The following is a 16,309-nucleotide window of genomic DNA, read 5'->3' as shown; positions in this document are numbered from 1 at the left end:
CCGCGCGCGCCTCGCCGCGCTCGCGAGAGCACGCCCGCCCCGCTGCCCGCTGCTCGCTCACGTGCCCGGCGGCGGCCGCCCCGCTGCGTCCGGTAGCGCCGCTGTGCCCCCGGTGCCGTGCCCGGTGCGTGCCCCGGTGCCGTGCCCGCGCCGCTCCCGCCGCTCGCCGGGGCCGCCCCGCCCGCCCTGAGGGGTGTGGGAGTGGGGGGGGGGCCGCCACCCCCGCCGCGGGTCTCGCGAGGGGGGGGGGGTGGGGGGGGGCCCCGCTCACCCTGCTCTCGCGAGAGCGCGGCCGCGCCGCGCGCCGCCAGCCCGCCGCCCGCGCGCCGCTCATTGTCCGCGCTCCCGCGGGGCACCATGGGAAAGGCGCGGGGGGCGGGGCGAGGCGGCGGCCACGCCCCCTCCTCGGCGGGCGGGGGGTCGGGGTGTGATGTTCCGAGTCCCCCCTCAGCTCCCGCCGCGGGAGCGGCCTCGCCACCAGCGATTTACCGGGATATGCAGAGTATCCAGAGTACCCAGGGTATCCAGGGTATCCTCTGATTCCCGAAGCACCGTTCCCTGTGCCCCAGGGCGCACACGGTCCCTCAGCGCCCGGCCCGGACCCGCGCACCCAGCCCAGCCAAGGCGCGCTCTCCTCAGCACAACGCTGGTGGCACCATCGCTAAAATAGTTAAAATTATGGCCTCCCGGTGACTCTGTGGTTCTTTAGAAGATTCTGGTAAAAAACCGCCGCAGCCAGTGTGCGAGGCTTTGCTGTTCCTCTAATCCAACATTGCCACCTGGTGCTGGCTGAGGAGAGATCCCCTTGCCTCTGCCCTGACGAAATCGGTGCTTTATCACCAAAGTACTCCTACAACTGGGCAATTATTTCTTATTTGGAGTTCTTTCATAGTGAATATCTTTATTCACTATTTAATTTTGTGGCAAAGGAACCAGTCTCTCCATCGTCGCTTTACAAAGGGGAGGATGTGCGTGTGAATTAAGGGAAATCTCCAGGGGAAAGGAAAAAATCTGCCTTTTTAATTCATCATAGGCTGGTTTTTCTTCTCTACGTGTGGCTGCAGAGCACAATGAAACAATAACACAGAAGGTATTTTTAAAAAATGGGATTAGTACAAAATACGTGTTGAAATAATATAACAATACTCAGAACAATGACAAGAAATTCAGCTCTTAACAAGCTCAGAATAAAAAACAATTAAGTGTTTAAAAACAAGCACGTAAATCTCAGTTAACAATCCTCCTGTGCTCTGGTACTGCAGAGCAGTAAAAGCAGAGCCAAGGTAAAGCAAGCCAGCCACTTTTGCCCAGTAGAAGTCATATATGGATTGCAAAATGGTGCTAATAAACAGAACCATATATCACGTTGGCATTTCCAACGTGCAAAATGCAGGTACTACTCCGTTTCCTGGCTTAATTTTAATGCCAGTCTTGGACTACATGGGTTTTCTCCCAATTTTCTTTGTTGTCCTTCGGTCAAGGCACCAAAGCCAGGGAGAGGTGAATCATTTTGACCTTGATTGATTGTGCTGCACAGTGCTGACCATAATCTCCCTGCTAACACAGGGCTGCAGGGGCAACCCTGAGCTCCACATCCTGGAGCCTGTGCTCGTGCTGACCACTGGAGCAGCTTTATGACATCCCTGTGTGTTTTATTTTCCAGTTGTATGGAAAGCCTGGACATGAACCAGCCCAGAACCCCCTGTGCTCTGGGCTGATTCCCCAGCGTGGGCAGCAGGGCAGGGGGGATTCTGCCCCTCTGCCCCTCAGGTGAGACCCCCCTGCAGAGCTGCCTCCAGCCCTGGGGAACAGCACAGGGAGCACATGGAGCTGCTGGAGAGAGTCCAGAGGAGGCCCCAAGAGGATCAGAGGGATGGAGCAGCTCTGCTGGGAGGAAAGGCTGGGAGAGTTGGGATTGTTCAGCCTGGAGAAGCTTTGGGGTGACCTGACTGTGGCCTTCCAGTGCCTGAAGGAGCCGACAGGAAAGATGGAGAGAGACAATTTATAAAGGCCTGGAGTGCCAGGACAAGGGGGAATGGCTTCAAACTGCCAGAGAGCAGGGTTAGATGGGATATTGGGAAGAAATTCTCCCCTATGAGGGTGGGGAGGCCCTGGCCCAGGTTGCCCAGAGAAGCTGTGGCTGCCCCTGGATCCCTGGAAGTGTCCAAGGCCAGGCTGGACAGGGCTTGGAGCAACGTGGGCTAGTGGAAGGTGTCCCTGCCCATGGCAGGAGGTGGAACCAGATGATCTTTACAGTCCCTTCCAACCCAACCATTCTGTGATGGGGGAAAAGCAGGACTCTGAGAGCTGCAGGTGCTCAGCAGAGCTCTGGTAGTGCGTGAGGCATTCACTGAGCAGAGCTCTGCAGCCCTTCCCAGCTCCTCTGATGGGATACTCACCACTGCCAACACTTTCTCCATCCTTTCCTCCTGCCTTTTTGTACAGCACAACCAGGCCTACGAATCCTACGTTCAGCCAAGATGAATATCATAAGAACTTTATTGCAGAGACATTTTTTTTTTAGGAAATAAGCCTGTCAGCGTGTATTTGTTGTCTATAAAACACTTGCTTTATGTGGCTGACAGAGGCCACATTTCCCACTTTTTGCCACTTTTGGAATTACCAGGTCCAGCAGCAGTGCCCCCTGGCACAGTGAGTGTTCCTTGGCTGTCAGCAGGCAGGCACCCAGCCCTGGGGCACCCACCTGGGAAAGGGGGAGATCGCTGGGCACAATATAAACCCATGGGAAATTACAGGTAGGATTTGTTCCCATAGAAACTGAAATTTATGGATGTCATAGTTTCAACTAAGAAAAAGCTTTTTTCCCAATAATCTTGAGTATTTTAACAATTATTTCCACGTGCAGTATAAAAACCTGTGTATTAAGATCAGGATATTGAGATGGCAGAAAGGCTCATGGGTAAACAGGGATATTTAAAAATTAGGAAAGCCCTGAAAAAAAAAATCTGCACTGCAATTCATTTTTCCAAACAGCACAGAAGCACCTATTTGATATAAACCAGCAGTACCTGGGGAACCAGCCTGATGTGGTTCATCAACAGCCTCAGCTTATGAGCTTCAGCCTCAACAACCTGAATTTCCTGAGGCTGTTCATGCTCCTGAAGCAGCATATTGTCCCACAGCAGCCTGTGTCCCTGCTTCCAAGTTTTACTGGGATATAGACAGCACTGCAGCCACAGGAGCATCTACAGCAGGGTAACTGATGTGACTGAAGACCACTGAACTATTTCTTAAAAACATTTCTATGTGACTTTCAAAGCCTTACAAGATAATGAAAACCAAACTGAGCAAGTTTAAATACAAATAAATTTAATTGAGGTCACATGAAATATATTTTAAACAATCAGTGAGAAGGGATTAACAGTTAAAGAACTGTACACATAATTCTTGTTATACCCTGCCCCAAACTACCTCTGATGTTTCAAATTCCTACATCTAGATCCTGAAAATAAGTCATTTTCTTATAGCCTTGTTTCAGTTGTGGGCTTCCAAGGTTCCATCTTCCCAATCCTTTCCAAACAGGGATTTTCAGAGCAGCACCAACAGCTTCTTTCTTTTCTTCTGGCCACTCCTGCTGCTCCAGCAAGCCCCAGGACACTTGCCTGTAATTAAAAAAACAGCAAAGACAGTTAATAGGAGGATCCTGAAAGACCTCAAACTCAACCTTTACATTGAGCAGTTAAGTAGCTGACCTTCATTTTTATATAAAAGATGTACAATAAACAAAGTGTCTGCAATAGATTTTTCAGTTTTCTGTGTGTTGTCTGCATCCAATCTAGGCTCTAACTCCACAAGCAGGAGTTACTCCACTCTCAGGCATGCAGAGCACTGCCAAAACCCAGCACCACCGAGCACCAGGACGGCACCGGTGGTGCCAGGAGGACTCGGCAGCACTTTTCTCTCCCAGCAGCATAACACTGGCACAGGCACCGAGCAGCCACAGGCAGCTGACTACCACTGGGAGAAACAACTCAAAACTGAGGGTTTAAAGGACTGAAGGCACAAAGTACAACCCTCCGGTGATACCTCCTCTCATCAGGGTTTCCTCCAGCAAGTGGAATAGATAATGTAGGTTAGGTAAACTTATTGCTGGATAAACCAGGTTATTCTTTCCACCCTCAGGACCTGAGGCTGGTACAGGACCTCGATCACAACCAGAAGAGGACGTTTAGTTTACTAACAACAGAACGGAGTGTTTGCCCATCTCCCCTCGTTGGCTCAGGGTCACAACCTCATCCACGCTGCTTGAGATGCTCCCTGTGTCTCACGCACCGGTTATCCCTTAACATCTCCACAGGCACCGCCGTTCTCCTGGAGAGGCCTCACGCGGCTGTTCCCCCTCAGCACAGCTCGTGGGAGGCGGCTCGTGCGGACCCGTCACCTGAGGTTTGTTCCCTTCGAGGTTTGTTCCCTTCGCACGGTTCTGGGCCACCCTGAGCTCCGGGTGCGACCCCCTCACACGTGCCCGAGCCTCCCATCAGCTGATGCCCTAAAGAGAGCACAGGAGAAACGCCGCTAAAAATAGTCAATTAAATCTGTATCCACAGAGTTTAACAGTTGGGCCCTGCCGTATGGGAGGGATAAAAAGCTATCAAACCATAAGCACGAGGACCTAGTGCCGGACGGCACAGCGGGCAGAACACCCCCTGTGCCGGGGGACACGCGGGCCCAGCGCCTTCCGGTCGATAGAAACAAGTAAATAAAAAAAAAATGGAAATATTTCAGGTGGCGTTCTCCGTTCCCGGAGCTCCGGGGCGCGGTGAGGAACCGCCGGGTCTGCAGCCCCGGTGCCGGTGCCTTCCCTCCCCCGCTCCTCTCCCCTCATGGCGGCCGCGGCGAGCCCGGCGCCTTCCCCTCCCCTCACTGCTGTTACCTCATGGCGGCCTCTCATGGCGGCGGCCCGAGGGACGCCCGGCCCGGCCCAGGGACGTTCCCTCCCCTCACGGCCGCAGTTCTCCCTCATGACCGCGGGCCTCTCCCACTCCCCCCACGCGGCGGCGGGCGCACAGAAAGGCCGGGCCTCGCCGCGCGGCCCAGGTGGTTCCGCAGGCACCGCCCCATTCGCCTCAGCCGCTCCCCCCGGGGCGGGACCGCCCGGCAGGCGGTGGAAATCCATCCGTAATCACAGGCACAGAAAGGTTGGGCTGGTTTAACGGTCAGCTCGTCCCACCCTATGCCATGGGTAGGGACACCTTCCACTAGCCCACGTTGCTCCAACGTGGCCTTGGACACTCCCAGGGATCCAGGGGCAGCCACAGCTTCTCTGGGCAACCTGGGCCAGGGCCTCACCACCCTCACAGGGAACAGCTTCTTCCCCATATCGAATCTAAACCTGCTTTAGCAGTGTGAAGCCATTCCCCTTGTCCTGTCCCTCCATCCCTTGTCCCCAGTCCCTCTCCAGCTCTCCTGGAGCCCCTTTAGGCCCTGGAAGGGGCTCTCAGCTCTCCCTGGATCCTTCTCTTCTCCAGGTGAAGCCCCCCAGCTCTCCCAGCCTGGCTCCAGAGCAGAGGGGCTCCAGCCTTGGCAGCAGCTCCGTGGCCTCCTCTGGACCCTCTCCAGCAGCTCCACGTCCTTGTGCTGTTGGATCCCAGAGCTGGAGGCAGCTCTGCAGGGGGGGTCTCACAAGGGCAGAGCAGAAGGGCAGAATCCCCCTGACCTGCTGCCCACTCCTCTTTGGATGCAGCCCAGCACACGGGGGATTTCTGGGCTGCCAGTGCACACTGTTGGCTCATGTGCAGCTTTCCATCCATGAGAACCCCCAACCCCTTCCCTGCAGGGCTGCTCTCAATGGATTCTTCTTCCCGTCTGTACTCGTGCCTGGGATTGCCCAGACCCAGGTGCAGTACTTCAGAGGGCTGAATCTGCTGAAAGAGAGGACAAGGCAGAGACGAGGCCATGCCCACCAATGCGGGTGCTGAGCATGAGCGTGTGGCTCATGGTGCACAGACACCTGCAGCGTGTCACCAGCGCAGTCCCTGGCTGTGACAGACACCGAGGGCATCAAAGTGCTTCTCACCAGAGCCCACCTAATGCCCAAACTTGCTTGGCTGTCAGGCTGGAGGTGACCACCACAGTACAGGCAGCAGCAGTGACCACAGCAAATGGGTCCAGCTGATGCTGCACATCCACAGAAGTTTTCTTCCAGAGATTTCCTAAATTTTCTCCTTCCCAAAGCGTCACTCTTTCTTTTGCTCTGGGGACTGAGGGTGTGGCACAAATGTTGAGCCAAAGTCTGATCAGTATGGGAGGATCGTGGTATTGAACCTGCAGTGCCACAGCTGGAGGTGAGCAGAGATGTGGGGCAGTTTGGAGCTGAGAGAGCAGTAAATCATCACTCTTGCTGCCACCAGAGCTCCAGACATCGGTTACACCAGGGCATGTCCCACCCCAGGCTTGTAGCACACGTCCTTTGGAAGCATTACAGCTAGTGCAAGTCCCTTGAGTGGATGCACTGTGCCAGAAGACAGTGGTTTTGTCCTGATTTAACCCATCCTGCTAATTTATGGGAGCAAAATCACTCAGATGTGATCCTTCCTTTGTTCTGTAGCTGAGCATTCACTCAGCAGGGGTTACCCAGCTTCTGGAGCCTGTTGAGTCGCTTTGAACACAAGCTGCAGGGCTGTGCTGGGATGCAGGGAGCTCAGGGGAGGCTCTGTCTAGACTGGAGGAGTTTTCCGAGCACTGGCTGTGCTTTTGTTTTGTGGTAACTCATATCTCTAATCTGCCTTGGAACAAAGTTTCTCCGTCCCTTTAGTCCCCACGACAACAACGCTTGCAGGAGAAAAGGAGGATCTGTTTAGCTTCCACCAAGCCAAGATGAACAATAGGCCAAGCAGGTGCAGGCTTTTGTTTGAGCCACCCTAACAACGTGTTCCAAGGCCAGCAACCAGAGGGAAAGCTGTGCACACACAGGGAAATCTATGCTGGGAAGTGAGAGGCTGGTCCTGGCATCAGGAGTCACTGAGTTCTGGTATTTGGCATTCAGGAAGCTTTTGAAGTATCTCCCTGAAAATGCTCCCTGTCTCCCTATCCTGCTGAAAATGTCTTATTTAAAGAGGCAAAGCATATTAATTTGGGCCCCATGCTGTGCTAATGAGTTCCACAGCTTCCAAACCAGAGCTGTGGCTTAAGGTCTTGGCAGAGTCATCACCCATCCCTGTCTGTGGGCACGTGCCCCCAGCCACAGGTAGAGACACCTCCAGGAACAAGATCCTGAAGTGCTCTGACTCTGCTCTCACCTGTCCCCCCACCAGACAGCTTTTCATCTGCTGAATTTGGCATAGCTGGGAAACGGGGCCCTCCCCAGGTTCACCACTGACAGGGAAAGCACCGAGCTCCTTGCCCTGCTCAGCACCAAGCTCTCTCCCCATGCACAGCCATGGCCTGGGTGCTTCCTGGGATGAGGCAGGATCAGGCTGTGCCAGGGAGGAATCCCCCACATGGCATGGCCTGCGTGAGCACCCCCACATCCAGGCAGAATAGCTGCCTGCCTCGGGCTGAAAACAGACCAAGAGAAGCATTGGAAGAACACAGAGCTGGAGTGGATGATTGCCCGAGGCCAGAGACAGCTCCAGCTGAGCGTCATCCCCCAGCTCTGGGAGCCTAAGCACAGGAGGAGCGAGGGGAGGGATCCCAGCTGTTGCCGTGGGATTTATGGTGCTGAAAAAATCTCCGGAGCAGTTAATTAGGGGTGAGATAAGAAAGGGTTTATTTTGCCAAGGCAGAAGATGTTACAAGACGCGTCCCCCTGTGCCTGAGAGGTTACATTTTATAATACCATCCATCCAATCCCAAATGTGTCCACCCTGTGACCTTTACTCTGGACCGCCCCGGGTCCACCCCCTGAAAATGGGTCTGGGGTGTATTTTGGGACCCCCTATTCATCCCATCTTTGTCTTCATCAGAGCACAAAGGGTACATAGTTACCTAATTCTTGACCGTATTCTGTGGTTTAGGCCCTGATATGCTGTTCTGCCAACAATCTAGGCCTTGCCTTGACAAAAGGCTAAACATTTCTGCTATATTCAGGGGTATGAGTGATATAGGGAGCATAGAATGGGGTAAGAGGGTTAAGGAATGTATAAACAAGGGTGCTAGAGAAAGGGAAAGGAACAAGGGACAAAAAGGGGGGGGAGGTTGCTGCTTTTAGAATCTACTTATAAAACTCATAAGGCTTACCAATATTAGAAAAATAAAAAACCATTAGGGCCTTAAGGCATCACAGCCTTTCCAGGAAGGCCTTCAAATGTCTCACTGGAGCACAGAGCCCAGCGAAAAACTTCCTTTGAATGGGTCCCAAGTGAGAGATGTCATGGTTACACTGCTGTGCCTGGACACAGACACAGGGAGCACTGACACGGGGGGTCCAGCAGAGTCCAGGGAAGGTGTAGCTCATCTCCCTCCCAGCAAGGCTTGTCAGCACTACAACTCATTTTCTGCTAGTTTCAGGGCAGGGGTTTTTGCTGCTGGAAGCTACTTCTGAGCTGGCACTTTTCCCCCATGTACCTGAAGTGGGACAGGGCGAGCAGAGAACCAGCTCCCTGGCCCTCTGGTTCCCATTAGCTGGCACTGGAGTTCAGTTTTCCCAGCTCCACAGCTCCTGTGTTTCCCACGCTGGTTCTCCATGCCCTTATGTGTTCACCTCAGCTTTGAGGATGTGGATATTCATAGCAGAGGTGATCCTGCTGAACTCTCCAGCTTCAATCTGGGAAGAAAAGTACTTTTACTGCTTGGATATGGCACTTTGAACAAGAAGTCCTTCCTCTGCAGCTCATGACACAGGTGGGACTCTGTCCCTCCATGCTGAGAAGGAAAATTAGCCCTCAGCACACAAGGAGAGATACAGGTCAGATTCTTCAGCCTGGAAGAAAGTGCTTTTATAGCCAGATAATTGAGCTAGAGAGAGAAATGTTAATGGGAGGAATCATTTGCACTCTCTCCAAGCAAGAGCAGGGAGTTTTCAATTGGAGACAAATTTTCTCTTAGCTCCTGGCTTGTTGAACTGGGGTGCTCTGAGCTGTCTGTCCATCCAAACCACATCCATACATCACATCCAGGGTGGACATGAAGCAGTTAGAGAGAGTCCAGAGGAAGACATCAAGATAATTAGAAGCACGGAGCAGCTCTGCTGGGAGGAAAGGCTGAGAGAATTGGGATTGTTCAGCCTGCAGGAGAGAAGGCTCCAGTATGACCTAATTGTGGCCTTCCAGTGCCTGAAGGAGCTGACAGGAAAGGTGGAGAGAGACTATTGACAAGGGCCTGCAGTGACAGGACAGGGGGAATGGCTTCACACTGCTACAGAGTAGGTTTAGTTTGGATATTGGGAAGAAGTCTTTCCCTGTGAGGGTGGTGAGGCCCTGGCCCAGGTTGCCCAGAGAAGCTGTGGCTGCCCCTGGATCCCTGGAAGTGTCCAAGGCCAGGTTGGATGGGGCTTGGAGCAGCCTGGGCTGGTGGAAGGTGTCCCCGCCCATAGCAGGGGGTGGGACTGGATGAGCTTTACGGTCCTTTCCAACCCATTCTGCGCTTCTCTGACTCTGTGATTCTATGATTCAGTGATCTCCTCTGACTCCTCAGAAGGGTCCCTGGCATTTCCACTTCCCCACTGCCATCACAAGATGGCATTCCAGGCCTAAAAGCTGAGCCTGCTCAGCTGATGCTTGGAGGTCTTTTCCAGACCCCGAGGTGTCCAATGCCAGAGGAAGCTGTGGATTTAACCCTGCCTGCTGAGCAACTCTGCCAGCTCTCAGCCCCGATATTGCCTTTTAATCACATCCCTTAATGTCAAGGCTGCACTTTAAGCACCTGGAATGAAACACTTGCAGCCGTTAGTGCTGTAACCTCTGAGCCACCTGATTGCACTGAGTGAAGCCAGTCATAGTTTTGACAGTTAATGGCATGCAGAGCACTTTAATCTTGGCCTGCAGCACCTCTGGCTCTTGCAGGGTCTCCTCTGCCCCCGAGGAGACTCTGCTAATCAGACCAAGCCAGGAAGTAGTTTAAGACATGGCCAAATGAAGCCAAGGGCGAACCATGAGCAAAATGTGTCTGACTCATTTTGTTGCAAAGCACTGTCAAAGTTAGAACTGCCTTTGTTTGCCTGAGAACGATTTGAGAGAGCAATGATAAGCCAATAATTTATACCTTTAAAATAACAACAAGAACAACAACAAAAAAAGAGAAGTCACTTGTCTTAGATATGATTTTTAAAAAATAAAGCTTATTTTGAGTTAGGTGCATAAAGCCCTAGTGTGGTGTGTATCACCTCTGTGTACCCCCTGCTACTTCTGCCCTCGTGGGGACACAGCTTGTCCTGAGCCACCTGCCCACCCAGGGCAGGACCCACAGCCAAGAGCTGTGGATCAGTGTGGCCACATTGGCAAGGGACTTTAGGATCACCTGACACCCACAAACCCACGGGACAGGAGCCCCATTTAGGCTCAGCCCTGGAGCTTCCCTCATCCCATGGCAGATGCTGCAGGAGCACCTTGGCTCATGGGCATACCCCTGGGTTCCTGGATGGGCCCTCACACACATTGTAGCTGTGTCTCTTGCTGTATTTTCCAGCTGAACTTTGGATCCCTGTTATAGCTGTGCCTCCAGCCCTGTCCTTGGCTCCTCTCTGGGCTCTGGACTGGGGTCATTGCAAGCTGTACCTGGGATGGTGACCCTGTAACCAGCCCTGGCCATAACCCTGTAACCCTGGCCGTGCTCAGACCTGAGGGGCTCTGCTGAATGATGGGACATCTCTGCTGAGCTCACCTTCCCTTCCCTTCCCTTCCCTTCCCTTCCCTTCCCTTCCCTTCCCTTCCCTTCCCTTCCCTTCCCTTCCCTTCCCTTCCCTTCCCTTCCCTTCCCTTCCCTTCCCAAACCTTCCCTTCCCTTCCCAAACCTTCCCTTCCCTTCCCTTCCCTTCCCAAACCTTCCCAAACCTTCCCAAACCTTCCCAAACCTTCCCATCACCTTCTCCTCCATGGCCCTCCCCAGGTGACAGGGAGGGAGCTGTCCTGCTCTTTGGTGGCTGTATCAGATGAAAGCACAGGGCTGGGATAATGTGAGGCTTGCTGCTCCCACGTGTGAGTGAGTGCTCCAGGCTTCATCCACTGGTTGCTCCCTGCAAGAAGAACCCATGATCCAACCATGTTCTCTGGCCAAGGGCCTGCAGCCTCTCACCAGGGCTTAGTATTTGCCTGTCTTGATGGATCGGTGGCTGTGCTGTGTCCTGGGTGACAGCTCTGCCTGGCACAGCTCCCGGGGGGTGGCAGTGGGGCAGGAGCTGTTCCTGAGCTGTCTGGGAGGCTGTGCTGGATGTGTCCCTCTGGGCAGCTCAGGGGAAGGCTGGTTGGGCTGTTCCCTTCTCTGTGGAGCTGGAGAGCAACCTCACTTGGTCTGGAGGGAATAGCAGTCGGAAAAGGTTATACAAACCCATATCAGCCGGCTGGAGGGCTGGAGGCACCAGCACCCAGAGCATGTTCTGGGACTCTGCCTGCTGGGAGCCTGCCTGCAGCCTCTCTCCCCACTTCCCTCCCTCCAGGCCCACGTGGGTCTCCTCTCTCCCCCAGAGCCTTGGTCCTTTTGTTGTTCGAAATGTGCTCAGGCAGCACGAGAGGCCTGTGCAGTTCCCTCTGCTCTGGGCTGAAACTGCTGCAGAGCAATTTCTTTTTTCCATTTGGTCTCTGGCAGAGCCCTGGAGGTCTGCTCCCTTCCCCTCTCACCCCTGCTCTCCTCCTGCTGACCTCCTCCCAGCCCAATCTCCTTCCCTGGTGTCCCTTCCCCCTTCCAGCTCCTATTTAACCTCCATTTTTTTGCTCCTCTCCCTCCTTCAGTGCTCCCATCCAGAAGACAGATCATAACCCACGAGCTCTGTTACTCAGTGCCTGTCATCCAACAGATCTTAAACCACTTTCTCACTGTGATAAATGTGATCTCCTCTTATAGAGGGGATCCCCCAGGTCACAAGTCACCGCTGGGGTCTGTGGCATCAACCCCAAAAGTACAGGGGGTGTAGCAACTGCCTTGCCCCGAGTGTGGGCACCACAACCTGCTCCTCTCCCCACTGTGGGCTCCCTTTAGGAATTCAGATCCACAGCAAGTCCCACCAAACACACCTGTGTCCTTCCAGTGGCCCAGCAGGTCCCTTGGCAGCAAGGAAAACTGTGGGACAATGACCAGGGACAGGGTTAAGCCTGTGGAGCAGAGCTGGAGGAGCCTGGCATGGCCAACCTGAGCTGTGCTGGAGCTCTGATGGCTCTAAATCGTAGTGATGGTAAAACCCACTTACTCTGAGCTGTTTTGTTGGTGCTGGTTTAAACCTGTGAGGTTTCATAAAGCCTGACTCAAGTACCAGGGGATTTTAGGCAGTGAATTTTAGGGTGGTGTGAGCACAGCCCACGTGTCCTGGGGTTGGGTGCTGGGGAGAGGTGGGTGGGCACACCAAGAAAAGCACCAGCCCAGCACTTTAGAGCAGAGCTAATGGGGAACAGCTTATTCCATTTACAAAAAAAAAAAAAAGGGAAAAAAATAATCGTTCTTAATTAGGACAGAAACCCCGAGATAGACTTTTTTAAAAGAAAAAACCTAAAAATACCATTTTTGCTTTGATTTGAAAACTATTTTGGGTCTTCAGACTGTAAGATAAAACACATTGGAATTGATGATGCGTTTCACAGCAAAAATACAACCCTTTTCATCTTGAAAATGCTGAAATGGGTTGTTACGAAATTTTCAACGTTTACCCCCTTTTTAAAAAACAAAATTTTTAATTTAGCTGAAATGGTTTCTTTTCCCCCCCCTTAAAGGAAAATCTTGATTACATTTTTTTCCCAACAGCTTTAATTAGAATTAACAATTACAGCTGATTCTTGGCTGGGTGATAAACAGCTGGACTGTGCAGCCCTCTCTGCTCTGGGACTTCCAAACAAGCCCCAGCACTGGCAGTTTAGCCCTCTGCAACATTCTAGGCTTGTCTAGTCACTGGAATTTATTTTTCTTTCCTTTCCCCCCCCCCCTTTCTCCTCTGAGGGTTAGTTTTTACCAGTGCAGCATCTCTAACAGTCAGGGAACTTCACAGTGAGTCGAGATCTCATTGATTTCTCGAGGAAGAAGCCGCATACTAATTTTTCCTATTTTTCTCCCTTGAGGAATGCAGGTAACAGCCTCGGGAAGGCAGCTGGGTTTGTAGGTATTATGTTCACCTGCTGGCTGACAGGAAGGTCTGAGGTCTGTGGGACCATCATGGGACACAAGCAGACCTCAGCTGGCCTAGTGCAATGTCTGGAGATGACACTGGTGTCGCTGGTAAAGCTCGTGGGATTAAAGCAGAATAGGTTAAGCCTGAGAAAAGCGTTAGGTGAGAATCAGGGCATGGATCAGGTCATGCTCCAGCCAAGAAAGAGGCCAGGAAGGGCATCCTGCTTAAACCAGCCCCTCTCAGGCTGAGGAAAGCCTTTGCTTGTCATGCCCAGGGAGAGGCTTGTTGCAGGCAGCAGCTCAGCCCCAGGGTAAGGGCTGGCCCTTGGTGCCTCTGCAGCAAACCCGTCCATCAGCTGGGGGGTTCCCAGGCTCGAGCCCACCCTGCAGGCCCCAGAGCCCAGCAGAAAGTGCTGCAGGGAATCCCAGGGCTTGTCACGGCTGCAGGCCAGGTCAGAGCCTTCTTCGATGGCACCTCAAGGTTTGTCCAGGGCCTTCTACGCTGTGTTGGGGGGCTGGGGGTTCAGCTGCCACCCTGACAGTGCTTTCCTCTGCATCGAGGAGGATTTTCACACACCCCAGCCCTTTGGGGGCAAGGGAAGGAACAGCTCAGCAGTGTGAATGGGGAGGAAGGGCACAGTGGTAAAGAGGAAGTGCAGATATTACAGTCTACTCTTAAACACCCTAAACCCTCCATTTCAGCCACCCAGGCAGGTCCAGCCTTTGCAGGCAACCTCCAGAGAGCCAGCAGGCACTGGGGCATCCTCCTTCACCAAAGCCAGTGTCCCCAGTGCTCCCAGTGCCCTCTGCCACTCCGCTGCTGCCTAGTCCAGTGCTTTCCATCACTGCTCAACCCTGTGCTGGCTCTGTGCTGTGAGGGCTGATCTCTCCCTGGAAACAAGCCCATGGCTCCAGCCTGTCCCACCTCACTCCTCCCACTCCCCTGCCTACAGTTATGACCATCCCGGAGAATCCTGAGGCAGCATTAAGCGAGAGGGAGATTTCCATACAGAACCATCCATGTGATTAATGGATTAAGAGATTTTGTGCAAATTAAAGCCTTTCTTCACACTTCTCACTTCCAACTCTTCAGCTGTTGCTCTTTTCCTTCTAATCCTATACAGAAATCCCTGTGGGCCTCATCCCCTTTGCTGCTGTTTTCTCCCCACGGTGACCCAGGGACGTGGCTGGCAGCCCCCACTGCTCTTTGCCACCCAGTTTACCCAAAATCTTCACTGTGCTGAGTCCTGGGCAGACCCTGCTGCTCCGAGGCCAGTGCTGCAGAGAGGAGGATGCTGTGAGCACAACTTGTTTATACACAAACCAACCCAGGAGAGGGGCTGTAAATGCCTCTTTATTTCCATATTTATCATCACACTTCAGATGGATGAGGAACCCGATGGAAAGTTTAGATGAAACAGGGAGGAAATGAAAAAGTGTCAGCAAGAGACAGCTCAGCTGAGAGACTGGGAGCCCCAAGGGCTTCCAGGAGCAAAAAGGCTTTCAATTACCACTCTGCTGCTCCATAACATCCTCATTTCCCCGCTGCACAGCTGGGAGGAATGGGCAGCTGGGGAGCCCTGCCATCCTGTAAGCCCACTGTTCTCCCAAAGACTCCAGCCTGGTCATTGCAGGGAGATGGACCTGAGACCCTAAAGCAGCAATTTTGGTCTTGGTGGTGTTTCATGGGCTGATTCCTTCCCAGATTTTGGAGGGTATCAGGAGCAGCAGGTAAATGGAGAGGCTCCAGAAGTATCTCCATGTAATAGGTGCCATGGCCACTTGTGCCATGGTGGAAAGGAGCCACAAAGCTCTGCACACCTTCAGAACACCCAACACTGGGCATTGGTGATGGATGGAGATTTAAAGCCCATTTTTGCAGGGAATAGTGGCTCATAACCATCCCCTCTCCTTTAAGTGTGTGACACCGCTAAGGTGGTCTCCTTGTTTCCACCTTATGGGACGTGTTTTATTATGTCCCTGCCCTTGCTCCAGAGCTCACGTGTGCTGTGGTGTGGAGATGCTTCAAGTTCAGTGCAGAGGAGGTGGCAGCTGGGGTGTGGCTCCTGGAGGAGGCAGCTGGAGCAGCAGGGATGGGGGCTTTCCAAGGATCTGAAACCTTCAGCCCTGGGAGGGGACTGTCAAGGGATCCTGGCTCTGCTGAGGGATAACCAGGGCTGTGTCCTGCCCAGGGCCCCTGTTCCCTGGGGAGAAGGCAGGAGACAGAGCTGTCCTGTGTCTGTCTGCACAGTCCCCCTTCAGCCTCCCATGCTGGTGACTTTACTTTTACCTCAATCCCTGCTCAGGTTCCCATAAAGGCCCTGCCCAGGTCACTTGAGGTGACTCTTAGAAAGGGTCCCTGGGGACATTGCTGCCCTTGCAGTCTCAGCTGAGCTGGTGGCACTGAAAACTTGAGGTTCCCTTACACCAGCTCTGTACCCACCAGGTCCCTCTGCTCTTGTTCTGGGATTTATTCTCCTCTCTGCCTCTAACTCATTTGTGCACAGCTCAGGATTGATCCCTGTGCCTCCTTCCCTAATTTAATCCAACTCTGACACCAAGCAGGAGTGAGGGAGGGCAGCCCGGGGGGACCTGCATGTGGCAAAGCACTTGGCTGTGAGGAACAGCGTTGTTACTGCCCTGGGATGGAATGCTGGAGTCACTTGGCATCAAAACAAGGCAGAGCTGCAGCCATGGCTACAGCCAGAGGGAGAAGAGTTGTCAGGGATTGTCACCCACCGGGATCCTGACCCTGAGCTGTGCCACTGCTGCCTGGGCAGCAGCTCACCTGTAAAGCCTCATGCTTCTCTGGCAGAGCCCCTCTGAGGACAGAGATGGCCCCTGGGCTCATCCCACTTCCCACTCTGGAGTCTCTGAGGGACAAATGGCAAAAGGCCTGGGATGAGTTGGTTTTTTTGACAGTAAATGAAATAGGATTTGTGCTGCTGGTGATGAGAGGCTGCAAGTGGGACCCATCTGATCCTCGTGGCAATTCAGGGAGGCCGATGCTGAGGTGGCAGAACTGGTCCTGCCATAGCCCCGTGTCTCAGCACACAAAATGGGTGAGAAAAAGCATTTTAGCAGTGAGTGGGGTGACCCTGCA

General features: G+C 53.3%; 1 protein-coding gene, 1 long non-coding RNA gene and 1 other non-coding gene across 6 annotated transcripts in view; all 3 read right to left on the bottom strand.

Annotated features, from left to right (window-relative positions):
- Positions 1-346, bottom strand: part of MATR3 (matrin 3) — a 25,563-nt gene extending 25,217 nt beyond the window's left edge. The window contains exon 1 of one of the 3 annotated variants that reach the window (XM_027667639.1): positions 272-346. The gene's annotated coding sequence lies outside the window, so the exon portion shown is untranslated. Of the gene's footprint in view, positions 1-61; positions 79-271 lie in introns of those variants that run through there. The other 2 variants (XM_027667642.1, XM_027667640.1) reach the window with 2 other exon arrangements.
- Positions 347-3,313: 2,967 nt separating this feature from the next.
- Positions 3,314-5,048, bottom strand: LOC113958982. 2 transcript variants are annotated; one of them, XR_003531672.1, is made up of 3 exons: positions 4,895-5,048; positions 4,203-4,510; positions 3,314-3,623 (listed from the first exon to the last, which is right to left on the bottom strand). It is a non-coding gene; the product is annotated as an uncharacterized LOC113958982 (long non-coding RNA). The 2 variants fall into 2 exon arrangements; XR_003531673.1 differs by lacking the exon at positions 4,895-5,048 and adding an exon at positions 4,619-4,855.
- LOC113958993 lies at positions 3,781-3,983 on the bottom strand. The gene has a single exon (XR_003531678.1). It is a non-coding gene; the product is annotated as a small nucleolar RNA SNORA74 (small nucleolar RNA).
- Positions 5,049-16,309: the final 11,261 nt, after the last annotated feature.

Source organism: Corapipo altera, unplaced genomic scaffold (genome assembly GCF_003945725.1).
Source record: "Corapipo altera isolate COAL_440 unplaced genomic scaffold, ASM394572v1 160, whole genome shotgun sequence".
Taxonomy (NCBI): Eukaryota; Metazoa; Chordata; class Aves; order Passeriformes; family Pipridae; genus Corapipo; species Corapipo altera.
Note: the sequence above shows the minus strand (reverse complement) of the source record. Positions and strands in the feature narration are given on the sequence as shown.